We start from the raw sequence: 16,547 nt of genomic DNA, 5'->3' as shown, positions 1-16,547 counted from the left end.
TTCAGAGTGTTAGCAAGTGTTTTTGATTGCTTCTGATAGCTGTGAGAGACAGCTAAACTATGAGAGCATAAAAAAGAAAAGACTATGAGGTTGCCAAATCAATAGAGCCTCAGTAACTCTAGTTCTTAGATGCACTGAATTGTTTGGGTAGAAGTGAGCATCTTATGTAGGAGCACTTATTTATCCTTAGTTGCACTTCCAATGGCTTAACAAGAGCAGATGTGGATTCTGGAAATGCACCACAAAATTTAAAATGCTGCAGGGGAAACAGCATCTGTTCAGATAATCATTATCAATTATATTGCATAGATAGTGCTCCTATGAGGGGGTTTGGGAGAGGACAAGGTTGCAGTGGAAGGTTTGAGGCTGGATCAGGCCAGCAGTTCTCATCCTTGCTGAAAGAAAGATCTGCCTTGTCCACCTCTGTCAATGAGGATACTAACTCTGTATTTCCCAACAGGAATATTTTCCGTCTGTGAACATTGAACTTCTACTTTATCCATCAGCCATGAAGATCTATCACCTTTTCGTCTGGGCTCTCATTCTGAAAGGTGTAGTTGGTCCAGGTACAAAAATGAGCAATATTTAAGCAGAATGCAAAGCAATATATGTAGTTACATTAACATGGTCACAATGTGTGAGATGGGATTATGCTAAATGTCTTTATGAAACATTCTAGATCTTTTCAAAGTGATATTTTAGATGCGCTGAATATGCCTGTACATAATATATACAGTATATGTATTAACATTCCATTGTTAAGTATACATTTTAAAAAGTCATGTATAAACTTTGTTGTTTATTCATTTAGTCGCTTCCGACTCCTCGTGACTTCATGGACCAGCCCACGCCAGAGCTTCCTGTCGGTCGTCAACACCCCCAGCTCCCCCAGGGACGAGTCCATCACCTCTAGAATATCATCCATCCACCTTGCCCTTGGTCGGCCCCTCTTCCTTTTGCCCTCCACTCTCCCGAGCATCAGCATCTTCTCCAGGCTGTCCTGTCTTCTCATTATGTGGCCAAAGTATTTCAGTTTTGCCTTGAATATCATTCCCTCAAGTGAGCAGTCTGGCTTTATTTCCTGGAGGATGGACTGGTTTGATCTTCTGGCAGTCCAAGGCACTCTCAGAATTTTCCTCCAACACCACAGTTCAAAAGGATCGATCTTCCTTCTCTCAGCCTTCTTTATGGTCCAGCTCTCGCAGCCATATGTTACTACGGGGAACACCATTGCTTCAACTATGTGGACCTTTGTTGTCAGTGTGATGTCTCTGCTCTTAACTATTTTATCGAGATTGGTCATTGCTCTTCTCCCAAGGATTAAATGTCTTCTGATTTCCTGACTGCACTCAGCATCTGCAGTAATCTTCGCATCTAGAAATACAAAGTCTTTCACTGCTCCTACATTTTCTCCCTCTATTTGCCAGTTATCAATCAAGCTGGTTGCCATAATCATGGTTTTTTTTGAGGTTTAGCTGCAAGCCAGCTTTTGCACTTTCTTCTTTCACCTTCATCATAAGGCTCCTCAGTTCCTCTTCACTTTCAGCCATCAAAGTGGTATCATCTGCATATCTGAGATTGTTAATGTTTCTTCCAGCGATTTTAACTCCAGCCTTGGATTCCTCAAGCCCAGCATGTCACATGATGTGTTCTGTGTACAAGTTGAATAGGTAGAGTGAGAGTATACAGCCCTGCCATACTCCTTTCCCAATCTTAAACCAGTCCGCTGTTCCGTGGTCTGTTCTTACTGTTGCTACTTGTTCATTATACAGATTTCTCAGGATACAAGATGACTTGGTATCCCCATACCACTAAGAACTTGCCACAATTTGTTATGGTCCACACAGTCAAAGGCTTTAGAATAGTCAATAAAACAGAAAGAGATCTTTTTCTGAAACTCCCTGGCTTTTTCCATTCTCCAGCAGATATTGGCAATTTGGTCCCTAGTTCCTCTGCCTTTTCTAAACCCAGCTTGTACATCTGGCAATTCTCGCTCCATGAATTGCTGAAGTCTACCTTGCAGGATCTTGAACATTACCTTACTGGCATGTGAAATGAGTGCCACTGTTCGATAATTTGAACATTCTTTAGTGTTTCCCTTTTTTGGTATGGAGATATAAGTTGATTTTTTCCAATCTGATGGCCATTCTTGTGTTTTCCAAATTTGCTGGCATATAGCATGCATTACCTTGACAGCATCATCTCGCAAGATTTTGAAAAGTTCAGCTGGGATGCCGTCGTCTCCTGCTGCCTTGTTATTAGCAATGCTTCTTAAGGCCCATTCAACCTCACTCTTCAGGATGTCTGGCTCTAGCTCACTGACCACACCGTCAAAGCTATCCCCAATATTGTTATCCTTCCTATACAGGTCTTCCATATATTCTTGCCACCTTTTCTTGATCTCTTCTGCTTCTGTTAGGTCCTTGCCATCTTTGGTTTTGATCATACCCATTTTGGCCTGGAATTTACCTCCAATGTTTCTAATTTTCTGGAAGAGGTCTCTTGTCCTTCCTATTCTATTGTCTTCTTCCACTTCCGCGCATTACTTGTTTAAAAATAATTCCTTATCTCTTCTGGCTAACCTCTGGAATTTTGCGTTTAATTGGGCATATCTCCCCCTATCACTGTTGCCTTTTGCTTTCCTTCTTTCTTGGGCTACTTCTAGTGTCTCAGCAGACAGCCATTTTGCCTTCTTGGTTTTCTCTTTCTTTGGGATGTATTTGTTGCTGCCTCCTGAACAATGTTACGAACTTCTGTCCAGAGTTCTTCCGGGACCCTATCTACTAAGTCCAGTCCCTTAAATCGATTCTTCACCTCCACTGCATATTCCTTAGGAATATTAGTGAGCTCATATCTAGCTGATCTGTGGGTCTTCCCTAATCTCTTTAGTCTGATCCTAAATTGTGCAAGAAGAAGTTTGTGATCTGAACTACAGTCAGCTCCAGGTCTTGTTTTTACCGACTGTATAGATGTCCTCCACCTTTGGCTGCAAAGAATGTAGTCAATCTGATTTCGGTGTTGTCCATCTGGGGAAGTCCATGTATAAAGCCGTTCTTAGGTTGCTGGAAGACCGTGTTTGTTATGCAGAGTGAGTTGTCTTGGCAAAATTCTATCAGCCTGTGTCCTGCTTCATTTTGTTCTCCCAGGCCATGCTTACCTGTAATTCCAGGTGTCATTTGACTGCCCACCTTAGCATTCCAGTCTCCCGTGATGAAAATAACATCTCTTTTAGGCGTGTTGTCCAGTAGGTGCTGCAGCTCCTCATAGAACTGCTCTACTTCAGCTGCTTCAGCATCTGTGGTTGGGGCGTATATTTGGATCACTGTGATGTTAGATGGCTTGCCCTGAATTCGAATTGAGATCATTCTATCGTTTTTTGGATTGTATCCAAGCACTGCTTTAGCCACTTTACTGTTAATTATGAAGGCTACTCCATTTCTTCTGTGGTCCTCTTGTCCACAGTAGTAGATCTGGTGGTCATTTGATGTGAAGTGGCCCATTCCAGACTCTTTCCCACATCAATATCAGTTGATTTTTTAAGCAGTTACTGTAAGTTTACATAAACTCACAGGAAACCTACTTGATCAGTTCCTAAACTGTATCTGGTTTAAATTGTATAAATTGCATGAGGATGTCCTTCTGGGTAGAGGAGTATGTGTGTGACTATTAATAGTGAATTTGCTTCTTAGATGCAAAAACAGAGGTGTGACAGATATGCCCACCATGTGGCTATGGACATCATGCACTCTCTAGATCAGTGTTTCTCAACCTTGGCAACTTTAAGATGTGTAGACTTCAACTTCCAGTATACACATTTAGAAAAAAGGAAAGTAAAGAAAAGTGATAAGTAAATAAGAAATAAATAAAAGAAAACAGAAGGGAAGGGGAAGGGGAAGGGGAAGGGGAGGGGGAGAAAAAGATATAAAGAAGCGACTCCCGATCTTCTTTACAGCAGTTACAAATGCATTTATATTTTATCCTCTCTAAGGTGACATCGTGGCTCCCTTCTTTCCATATTCTACCCTTTCTACTAATCAAACCCATAAATCACATGTTCATTTTTTTCCATTTTCAGCAAAAAGTCCATAAAGGGTTTCCAGTCACTAACAAATGTAGTTAATGTCTTTTCTGTAATCAAACAAGTCAGTTTATTATTTTTTTTATTATTTTATTCATTTTCTATTCCGCCTTTATAATTTTTACAGATAACTCAAGGTGGCAAACATACCTAATACTCCTTCCTTCTCCTATTTTCCCCATAACAACAACCCTGTGAGGTGACTCCCTGCCTTGCCAACTTCTCCAGTTCAGCTACCTTGACTTAAGGGAACAAACTGACATCCAGAAAGCCAGGGGCTCACTATACCAATGGAAACGTGTGATTTTCCATGGCTACATGTCAGCCTTGTTAGGTAGTCTAGACAAACAGCACACCAAGAGTATTGGCTCTATCCTTATTGTAAAGCTACATTTACAGAACCTTGCAAGTCTGAAAGTACATCACCTTTACAGTCCAAGAAATTAGGGGGGAGGGTGTCCTCTTCTGAGATGTTTACCACACCCCAAGGTCATTCCCACATACCATTACATTCCATTGGAGTTGGGCAGCTAATAAATTCAAATAAGTAATAATTCAAATAAATAAAAATAATAAAATTTATGCTCAATAGGAAGATAATCTCATACACACACACACATATACAAATATGCACATAAACATATAGTGTGTGTGTGTATTGCATGTGTGTATATAAACATACATACACACACACACACACAGAGTCAATACAATACATGGCTGTTGCTGACTGTTATTTCTGTAGTTATTTGTTAGGGTTTATTTAGATGGGAAGTGAAATATCCACAGGAGAGAGGTTCAGATCTTCTGGTTTCCTTATCCAACTGCCACTCCAGCAAGAGCAAGGCAGCAAGACCTATATAATTTTGCAGGGATCCCTCTCCTGGGAATTTTTTTTTTATATGCTCAATCATGTCCAATTCTCAGAGACTGCCTGGGCAAGTCCCCGCAGTTTTCTTGGCAAGGTTTTTCAGAAGTGGTTTGCCATTGCCTCCTTCCTAGGGCTGAGCAAGAGTGACTGGCCCAAGGTCGCCCAGTTGAAGGTGCCTGAGGTGGGCCTAGAACGCATGGTCTCCCAGCTTCTAGCCTGGTGCCTTAACCACTACACCAAACTGAGTCCTGGGAATAAGTTCAAGGAAATTACCTTCTTGGAATTGAGTCAATCTTTTGCTTAATAAGTAGATTAATGACACTCTCACTTCCTTTGCACTGATTCTTAATTCACAACTTATACAGAAAACACTTTTGTCATTTGGGATATAACGCTTCATCAGGGATGGTGCTTGGGAATGTATACCAGTGAGATATTTTTATGTTTGTTTGTATGCATATATAATGCAGGAAGAATTTTTAAATATACTATATGTTTAATTTTTCATGTAGATCCTGCCGGAGGTCAACGTGATTGTCAATCTCGTCTTAACGGTTTCTGTTATCCTAAACACCTTTCCTGTCCTGATTGTTTTGCTCCATATGGACACTGTGAATTTGACCTCCAGTGCTGTGCCAAGTAAGTCAGTTTTCCCAGGGTATGGAATAAAGATCTTATTGCTCAGATCAGAATTGTTACTTGGCATTTACATTTATTTTTTTAAATCTCAATTTTGGAGTAGGTTTTGAATTTAGTCTATGGTTATCCAACTCAGGCATCAATACGCATATGTAGCACTATAAGAGATCTGCATTAATTAGCTCACTATAATACAGCTAGGAAATTGCTATTAGTCTTCTAGATTCTGCATTTACCCCAGACTAGCATTAAAGACATACTATGGAAACTTGTGCTTTTGCTGCTTCCTTGGTCTTGCCAGCTACATGGGGCATGACAGATCAGGGTCTACCAAATTAATGGGCATTTTGGAATATTACAGTTCCACGTATTCACACCCCCATAACTTTCTATGAGGTACAAGCAATTGCCTTTGTACCTCATAGAATTTTCTTATTTGTAAGTTAGATGCTCTTTTAGCAAAGGCATGTGATAGCATGCATTCAGTTCAAAGGGCTAGGAGCTCTTTAAAAAAGAAATGAGGTCTTAAAAGGTATCCATTGCATCATCCCTAAAACTGTATCTTCCACTCAATAATTTCATGGCAATTAAAAAATATATCCACTCATGTATCTGCCTACAATCACACAGCTATCAATTATATAAGATTCAGCCCACTTTGTCCTTCCCTAATTTTATTTCTAATGGGTAGGTGTCACCTACTTATTGCATTATTTGCTGTAACAGTTAAAAATTTATGTATGCATAATATATGCATACAGGTAGTCCTCATTTAGCAACCACAATTAGGATCAGCAACTTGGTCATTAAGTGAAGTGGTCACTAAATGGAACCCCAACTGTACTTATGATCTTACTTCAGCTTTCCTTTGCTTTACAGACCTGTGAAGGTCATAAATGCAAGGATTGGTCACAAAGTTACTTTTTCATCACTGTTGTAACTGGACAGTTGCTAAACAAGGCAGTTGCTGAACAAGGACTACATATGTTTGTGTGCGTGTGTGTGTGTGTGTGTGTGAGAGAGAGAGAGAGAGAGAGAATCTGTGTCTGTGTGTGTGTTTTCATTCAAATGAATTAACCCTGTTTGATTCTATCTACATTTTAACAAACTATAACTTCATATATTTACATATACATATACTTCCCTCTCTCTCTCAAATTAACATATATTATAATGCTTTAAACCCACAAAATTGCTTCCTAATTGAAATAATTTATTCCTTTACTAATGTACAGAATATGGTGGCATCCTGAGTGCGAAGGTGCAACTTCACCAGCTGAAAGTTTTTTTCCTAAAACAACAACACCTTCACAAAACATTTTTGACACAACTGAGGAGCCAAAATAAGCTGTTGTGATAGTCATTCAGGTAGGTTTGTGCAGCTCAAATTACATCTAGATATTTTCCTTCCTTAGTCTGCCAAGTACTGATTAGCATTGTCTATACATGTTCAGGGCTATAATGATAACATAAGGGGAACAAAATATGATTTGCAAGCGTGTATACTATCTGCAAATGGAAAGCAGGGGAAGGATGGGGGATCATTTTTGGTCAAGAATGTGTGTTATTGTGTAATAGTCTTCCTAACCCCTCCTCTAGGGTGCTCCTTACCCAAGATGTCTTTTCAGAATCAAATCCCAGGGTGCTTTGAAGCAGATGGAAAGCCCCTACTCAAACAATTGGTGGGAAATAACAACAACAACAACAACAACAACACTGCAGATAAGCAAAAGAATATATGGAAGGAAAAGGAAAACAAATTAACCATGGCATCAGTTGTTGGTATTTCATCATACCCATAGAGGCAGCTATAATGGGTGTGGGCTGCTCAGGGTGACCAGATACCCCCCAAGCCTCCAACTTGCCCTTGTCAGCTTTATTCATGCCTATCCTATGTTGTTATATGAGTTACTTTCAGAATCTGATGGCCTTATATAACCAATATGATTGTGGTTATTATAACTTACTCTTTTCTACATTATTTTTTAAGTTCCTGTTAAGTAAAAACAACTGGGTATCCTTTGACAGTTGGTGGAGCACTTGGAGATTACCTATTGTAAATTCTCTAAAATGTTGATTCTTATGGGCTAATAGATTGCTAATAAAAAGCTGTGGTGTTCTCATTTGCTGAAGCTGATTTTCAATAGAACTGATACTTTCCACACTTCATGGCCCTGCCTCAGTTCTCAATTCTTTTTGCTGAGATGCCTTTTTCAGTTCTCTTAGGAACTGTCCCTCAAGAAAAATCCATGCATTATGAAAAAGAACATCCTTCTGCATTATATCTGAGTAAGAATATGAGAAGAGCCATGTTGGATCAGATCAACTGAAGTGCAGCATTTTGGTTACCCAGCAACCAGCCAGATACATTTACAAAGTTCACAAGCCCAGAAAAAAGAACACTATCCCTTCTTCCCTGATACTCCCTAGCAAATAAGAGTTTTTCCCCTTGTTTTCCTTAATGTATAAGTCATAATCTAATGCTATCCTTTGTGGTCTATAGCAGAGGACATACTGGAATTTCAAAACTTCTATTTGGAAGACTGGAATTTTGTCTTGATAATCATGTTCAGTGAAACATGTTTTCACTCAGTGAAATGTTTTTCACTCCTCTCTTTGACAAAATGAATAGCTTTTGCCTTCCGCCACTTACACTGACTTTTTCTATTTATATAGCTATCAATATTACTAAGAAACTGCTGTTTGCACAAGAAGTCCCACACAGATCTTGTCTCCTCTGCTTCTTCACTGGTCTTTGCCTTCCTGTCAGTTTTCCCTACTTCGGAGTTCAGTACTGTAATTTCCTTCTGTATTTTTTTATTACCAGTTTTTCCTGTCTACTTGGCTGCATTACCCTGACTTGCATCTCCTGCTCAGAAATGCTTTCCTTTGTTGGACCCTAACAATCAAGAGTACATTTAAACAGACCACTTAAAAAGAGCCTCTTCCTTATACGTAAGTGGGAAGAGACTGAAGCCAGAGCCATATCAGTGAACTAAGACTGCAGCCACTAATGTGAAGCCAGCAATTAGATCCCTCTCTCTCTCTCTCTCTCTCATTCTCTTTCTCTGTCATTTTCTTTAACATTCACACTCATATTTTATGCACTTTTTATAAACATTTCTTAAGGTATATACATTTGCAATGTTGTCTATTATGCATTGTTTCTGAAAACACATTTCCCTAACATAATACATTTTGTACATATTTGTGTGCAATTTTCCATGGTATGCATTTTTTGAATTGTCCAACTATTGCAACATTCAGAGAATTGCAACTTCCATAAAATAACTGAGTTTCTTCTCATGCATTTGTTCAAAACTGCAAAATGAGATTCATTTACATTCCAAGCTAAACAAATTTCTCCCCCATTTTTGATCATCCAACTTTTGCTACATCAGTCACATCGTTGTAGTTATTGTCCTTCGAACAGAATTTCTCATAAGCATTTCAGGGAAGCATTTCAGAAGATGTTTTTACATTTATTGTTGGGCAGCAGACTTGATGTGTTCAAACCAGAACCAAGGGATTTAAAAGTCAAGGAAGCCACGTGCTATTTGTTTTCCATCCAGTTTTTGTTTGTTTGTTTGTTTGATTGGGTTTTTTTTTGTTTGTTTATTTATTTGGTTCTTAGAGTCAAGGGTGTTTGATATCATGGCACAAAGGCACAATCATACATTGCTTCAGAGAGTTTGTTGGTTCATGTCCTGTGAAACTGACTTCTGGCTCAAGAAAGAAGAGCTTCTTCTCATGAAAAATAACTCATCTGACACGAATCTGTTAGTTAAGCAAAAAACTGCTTAGAGAGAAACAGTTTGCAGACAGCTTTGACTGGTTCATCTGTGAAGGACTTTTATAGGGCCTCCTCTTGCAGTTCCATATGTAGATCTTGGCCTATTGGCTAAATAGGCTTTGATAGCTCTTTCATGTGGTTTGATAACTAGATCTGCAGTAGAATGGATACATTCTAGCAGAAGAGTCTGGTGTTTTTTCTTCTTTCTTGGACTTGTTTGCTGAAGTTTCTGCTCAAACACTTCATTGTTCTGGAGCAAGACACTTACCTATGTATGGATACAAGTATGCATATTATGAAGGCACACATATGTAAGTCTAAAATAGTTGTGCCTTGGTCACCTCCCAAATGGACTACTGCAATGTGCTTTACATGGGGCTGCCTTGAAGGAGAATTCAGAAGCTGCAGCTGGTACAGAACGCAGAGGTGTGGGTAGTTATGTCTGTTCCTCAATCAGCACATGTTACATCTTTTTCCACATCGCATTGGCTACACTGGCTACCAGTATGCTTCTGGGTACAGTCCGAGGTGCTGGTGGTTACCTATAAAACCCTTCATGGCAGCAGGTTGGGTTGTTTGAGGGATGGCCTCTCTCCGAGTATGCCTACCTGTCCCATGAGGTCCAGCAGGAGAGGCATGCTCCAGGTCCTGTTTATGAAGAAGCGCCATCTGGCAATATGCAGGAAGAGAGCCTTTTCTGTTGTGACATCCACCCTTTGGAACATCATCCCTCCAGAGATTAGATTGGCCCTGACCTGGCTGGCTTTTTGCTTACTACGTGGTTTTGTCACACAGTTTGGGAATCCAGATGTATGACAGAGCCCGTGCAATAGTTATGTTGATTTGTTAGTGGTGGTTTTGTTTTTACCTTGGCTGCTCATTATCTATGTTTTTTTTTTAATCTATTATATATTTTATAGTGTTTTAAAGTGTTGTTAGCCACCCAGGGTCATGAATTTGAGATGGTGGTCCTATAAATTGATACATTATACATTAATATATGTTACACATTTATATAGTTTGGAGTAATATTGATGAAATATTCTTTGCATCTTTAAATTATCTGTGATTATGGTATCTCCATCTTGTAATTTTAATATTTTTTCTCTTTTTCTTTCCATGGCTTGTTTGCAAATTCAGAGATGTTTTGTTTTACATAATTCATTTTTACTTCCATTTCTCTTACTGTTAACATGGACAACTGCCATTGTAAAAGTTAAATTGTGAAGTAATTTTCTTTTCTGGGGATTTCTTTAATTCTTCTTCTACTTTCATTTTTAATTGATCTAAGATTGCTTGTGTTTTCTCTTGTCTTTCTTTTAAGTTTGCTATTATGCTCTATAAAATGTCCCCTCATAAAAGCTTTACTTGTGCCTCTAACCATCCTTATGCCTGTACCTTTATTAAGATTATTGTCAAAACATTATTTTAACTTCTTTTCACAATCTTCCATTACTGTTTCTTTATGCAACAGTGTTTTATTTAACCTCTGAAGGAATTAATTTTCCTTTGAAATGCTACAGTCACTGGGTTATGATCTGAAAAGGTCATTGGCAATATCTCTGCTTTTTGAACTCTAATAACCAAATTCTTAAATATCTAAACTATATCAATTATTTTAAAAGATCTATGTCTTTCAGAAAAATAACTGTATTCTTTTGCATTACCATTTTTATATCTGTGTCTACAAGCTCTAAATTGTCCACCATATTAAAAAAAACTTTTGGTAGTTTACCTTGTGTAATTTTAATATCTTTTTCAGAGATTCTATCTTTTTGTAGACAAATTATTCTGTTCTAGTCTCCCATTAAACATCAATTTTCATATGGTGAGTCCATGAATTTATCCATAAGTTGTTTGTAGAATGTTACTTTATCCTCATTTGGAGCATAAATTCCCATTACAGGTAGTCCTCATTTAGCAACTGCCTCGTTTAAAATTTCTACTTTATCATTAATTTGCTTTACTTCTCCCATAAGTTGACCTATAGATTCTTCGATTTTTTTTGTAACTTCTTTCATCTCCTCTTTCATCTTTACAAACCTTTCTTCCCTTCTCACTTCAAAAGCAGCCAGATCACTCTTAACAGATTTGACAGATTCAAATACTTGCTTCCCCATCTCTTCAAACATTTTTTGTGTTATTTCTGGAGTAATCCCATTTTCTGCTTGTTGCTCTAACAATCCTCTCCTCCCCTCACTAAGCTTTGCCACTTTTTTTTTATTTGTAATCCAGAAATAAAAGTAAGTCACTTATGAAGGTGAAAGTAAAACGCAGGCTTCTTGTTTTTTTCCTCTTTTGCCTTCTCTGTGCCCTTAAGGCTTTAGTCCAATCTGTCTCTCTGTAGTTTTAATGACACGGTCCATTGCAAATTACACTTACCTCCTTGTTTTGTAAAATCCACTAATTGTCTTTCCCTTTTAATGTCAAACAATCAACATTCCCACAAATGTCTGGTCTGTTTGTCTAATTAATTCCAAATAACACCAAAAGCACTTTTGCCAAAATATTAATCTTTCAAATTTATACAGTCCCCTTTTGAAACTTTCTTAAATCAAAATCTTGTTAAGCTCTTTGCTGTTATTTTAAAATCTTTTAAAGATTTATTTTCCTCTTTGCTTTCTATGATTTGGAAGGAAAGCAGACTCACCAAGTGGTTGTTTGCTTTATCCTGCTGCTTCAAGGACCTCTCGTTAACTGCAAATTGATTGTATATGAACTTGGTTAAGAAAGTGAGGGTTGGGTCAAACATCTCCTTAAGAGGCTGCTCTGTGAGTGTGAGCAGACTTTTTCTCCCTCGTCCCCCAGCTGCTCTATTCACAAGAAATCCACAAGAGTTCCATCCCCTGGTCTCCTCAAAAGGAGCAGCTGTCCGGGGTGCAGGTGGGTGGTCTCTTGGTCTCTCCTTCAGTAGCCAAAAATCACCACTGGCTGCCATTCACTGCTGCAGCACCACCTCCACTCCTTTGGAGATGTTTAGTCCAAAGAACCTCACCTGGAAGCTGCAAATCACCACTGTTTTAAGCGAGACATTACATGATCACAGTTTGCAATTTTACTTCTGTGTTCTCCATTAACTCCGTTCGTTGGAAGCGGTTGTGAAGCATGGGAATGGCAATCACGTGACCACGTGACACTGTAACGGTGAGTGGGAAGGTTGATCGCAAAGCAGTATTTTTTTTTACCCCATCATAACTTTGAACACTCACTAAATGAGGTAGTTAGTCATTAAGGACCACCTGTATAATCAAATAATGTAGTTTGCTTGATTTTGGTTTTATTTATTTATTTAATTGATTGATTTCCATAGCCGCCCATCTCAGGCAGTGACTCTGGGCAGCTTACAATCATAAAAAATTATAAAACAGTTAAAATAATTAAAACAATTTAAAGTACAAAATAAATGTATATGGTCACCAAATAAGCAATGCATGGATGTTAATGTAGCCAAGAAACGGGGCCCTTAACACACTCGGGGCCCCAGGCCTGGGCACAATGCCAGGTCTTCACAGCCTTATGGAAGGCCAACAGGGTCAGGGACATCCTGCTTCCTGGAGGGAGAATATTCCAGAGGGCAACTTCCTTCATCCGTATTCTAAAGTAACCATACTGGCATAACAATACTGCATAAAAATACAGTTGTTATTGCGATGATGATGATGACGACGACAACAACAAATCATGGGATAAAATCGTGTGCGGAAGAGGGTGAATAGTCAGTAAATAGGCCAACCCTTATACTGAGATTATTTCAGCATTTGTATTACTATTTTTAAGTAGGGGTTGAGAGACTCAGTCCTGGGATATCCTTATCACATAAGATAAGCCTGTCCCAGTGCAGTTCTCCTGCTGGAGTTGTGACAGGGTAGGAAGAGACGCAAGAGGCAAAAGTGAAGTAGTCTTAGGCTTAATCTCTGTGAATGGGGCATAGTGGATAGGAAGGTGAGGAGAAAAAGAGGCAGAGACAGAGAATAAGCAAGACTGGCATGCTACAGTCCGGTGCAGTTTTCTCTAAAGTAAGATTTCTGGGCAAGGCTATAGCTAAAATGCCAAATAATATGTAATAATATAGTATATTAGTAATATGCCTAGTATGCCTTTGCATAAGGACTTGTTTTTGTGCTGATTTGATTGAATTGTTCCAGAAAATGATAAACACGACAGAGTTGAGATATTGAGGTGTGTGTGTGTGTGTGTGTGTGTGTGGTTGGGGCCTGATTTGGCAGTTCTGCACTTCTTCAGCTTGGACTGAAAGAGAAGCTGCCTGTTTGAACCTGAAGCTGGCTCTGAAGTGCAATTCATGCCTCCCACAATAAATACTAAAAATTTGAGTGGCTCTCGAAAGTTTTAAAATGATTTTTCAACAGAAATGGGTTGAATTTGCTGGAGCAACAGACATCTTGGTAATGTGAACTGCTCAATTCAAAAAAAAAATAGTGCAGAAATTTTGAAGACAGCCTCCCTTAGTTCTCTAGGTTGGTCTTCTCTCCCCCCCGTCCAACTCCTTCATTTGAAAAGAGCAAACCAAGTTTCCCTTTTTCTTGTGACTAAAGATAAAGAGCACCATTTCCTGAGTGTTGAGCCTTCCTCCCATCCTTGAGTTGAGAGGAAAATATGTCGCTTGGAAATTTGCAAGGAAAGTTTCAAATAGCCTTTGATGAAGTCCCTGATCAGAGACTTCTCAGTAAGCTTAACAGCCGTGGAATAAAAGGGCAGGTCCTCTTGTTCTTAAGCAACTGGCTAAAGAATAGAAAACAAAAAGTAGCAGTCAATGGACAATTCTCACAATGGAGGGATGTAATTAGTGTGGTCCCCGGGGTTCTCTCCTAGGACCGGTGATTTTTAACGTATTTATAAATTCTCTGGAATCAGGTGTAACTAGTGGAATAGCCAAGTTTGCTGATGACACTAAATTGTTCAGAGTGATAAAAACAAAAAGGGATTGTGAAGAGCAACAAAGGGAACTCTGCACGTTTGGGGACTGGGTGTCAAAATAGCATGTCATTCAAACTGAGCAAGTGTAACGTGATACCACATTGATGCCAAAAATCCTAACTACTGATGCAAATTGATGGAATCAGAGCTAGCAGTGATTATCAGGAAAGAGAGCTTGGAGTAATGGTAAACAGCGTAACGAAGGTATCAACACAGTGGGCATCCACTGTGAAAAAGGCTAACATGTTAGAGATAATGAGAAATGGCATTAAAATTTTATTTATTTATTTGTCATATTTATATGCCACTCATCTCACAAAATGTGACTCTGGGTGGCATAAAATAAAAAACATTAAATAAACATTTTTTTAAAAAATCTATGATTAAAAACATATATGTATATGTATATATATGTTTTTAATTGTAGATTATACACACACACACACACATTAATCTGTTCAATCATGTCCAATTCTCGGAGACTGCCTGGACAAGTTCCTGCAGTTTTCTTGCCAAGGTTTTTCAGAAGTGGTTTGCCGTTGCCTCCTTCCTATGGCTGAGAGAAAGTGACTTGCCTTGCCCAAGGTCACCCAGCTGGCTTTGTGCCTAAGGCAGGACTAGAACTTACAGTCTCCAGGTTTCTAGCCTGATGCTTAACCACTACACCAAACTGGCTCTCTAATATTATTATTAAAAGACTAAAGGACTAGGAGAGAGCATTAGATGCTACAAACAATGTAGCCACCTTATTAAATCACCATTTCCTTGAGACACTCAAGACTGTTGACACAAGCAGATTTTGAGGGACTTCCAGAAGGACATCAAGGATGGATCCAGTCTCACCTTGGGGGAGAAGATGTTCCACAGGGCAGGTGCCATGACTGAAAGAGGACTGTCTCCTGGGTCCTCTTAGGTATTGTTCCTTAGCAGATGGGACCTGCAACATACCTCTTCTGCTGGACCTTATGGGAAAGGCAGAAGTAATCAGGAAGAGGCAGTCCCTCAGATAACCTGGCCCCATGCCATGAAGGGCTTTAAAGGTCAAAACCAGCACTTTGAATTGGACCCAGAAGCAAACTGGCAACCAATGCAGCTCACTGAGCAGCGGTATAATGTATGCCATTCTAGGATCATACATACCTATCTGCACTGCTATATTTTGCACCAGCTGAAGCTTTTGGATACTGTTCAAAGGCAGCCCCATGTATTCTGCATTATAGTAGTCCATCTGGGAGGTGACCAGGACATGGGTGACTGTGAGTAGAGCCTCCCAGTCCAGGAATGGGAGCAACTGGCATACAACACAAAGCTGTGCAAAGGCTCTCCTAGCCACAACTGCAACCTGGTCTTTGAGCAGGAGTCATGAGTTTAGGAGGCCCCTCAAGTTATGCACCAGGTCTGTCTGGGGCAGTGCAACCCCATTCAAAGATGGCATAGTCCCAGAACCAGAAGGCCCCAAAACCCAGAGACACTCAGTCTTACTAAGGTTCAGTTGAAGCCTGTTGTTCCCCATCCGGATTCCCATAGCCTGTAGGCACTGGGATAGGACAACAGCATCACTTAATTCACCAGAGGCAAAGATGTATAATTGGGTATCATCAGCATGCTGATGATACCTCACCCCATGGTGATGGATGAGCTCACCCAGCAGCTTTATGTAGATATTAAACAGAAGCAGAAAGAGCACTTAATCCTGTGGCACCCCACACAGTAGTGGCCAAGGGCTGGATCTCTCCCCCACAATTACCACCAATTGGTATCAACCCCGGAGAAAGGAGGAAAACCAGCATGTTACACTGCTACCCACCCCCAATCCCTGAGCCAGTCCAGAAGGATAGCATGGTTGATGGTATTCAAGGCTGCTGAGGGGTCAAGCAGAGCAATGGATGTACATCCCTTATCCCGCTCTCACTAGAGATCATCTAAAAGCATGACTCATGATGTCCCATACCCAGGCCTGAATCCTGACTGAAAGAGGTCAGATAACCTGCTTCATCCAGGGTGCTTTGAAGCTGCTGCACAACCACCTTCTCAACCACCTTCTCCAAATAGAGGAGGTTAGATACTGGATGAATATGGTCCAGTATGCTAGGGTCCAGTGATGATTTCTTAAGGAGGGGGTGAATCAGCACCTCCATAAGAGGCAGAGGAACAGCCCCCTCACCCAAGGAGGAATTACCACCACTAGAACCCACTCACATGACACCTTCCAGGCAGCTTTAGTTAGCCAG

General features: G+C 39.8%; 1 long non-coding RNA gene across 1 annotated transcript; it reads left to right on the top strand.

Annotated features, from left to right (window-relative positions):
* The first annotated feature begins 466 nt into the window (after positions 1-466).
* LOC134507564 (uncharacterized) lies at positions 467-7,746 on the top strand. Its single transcript, XR_010068927.1, has 4 exons — positions 467-566; positions 5,462-5,588; positions 6,824-6,956; positions 7,579-7,746. It is a non-coding gene; the product is annotated as an uncharacterized LOC134507564 (long non-coding RNA).
* The last annotated feature ends 8,801 nt before the right edge of the window (positions 7,747-16,547 follow it).

The sequence above is a fragment of the Candoia aspera genome, chromosome 1, assembly GCF_035149785.1.
Source record: "Candoia aspera isolate rCanAsp1 chromosome 1, rCanAsp1.hap2, whole genome shotgun sequence".
NCBI classification, from domain to species: domain Eukaryota; kingdom Metazoa; phylum Chordata; class Lepidosauria; order Squamata; family Boidae; genus Candoia; species Candoia aspera.
The sequence above is the reverse complement of the archived record's forward strand: the minus strand, read 5'-3'. Positions and strand labels throughout refer to the sequence as shown.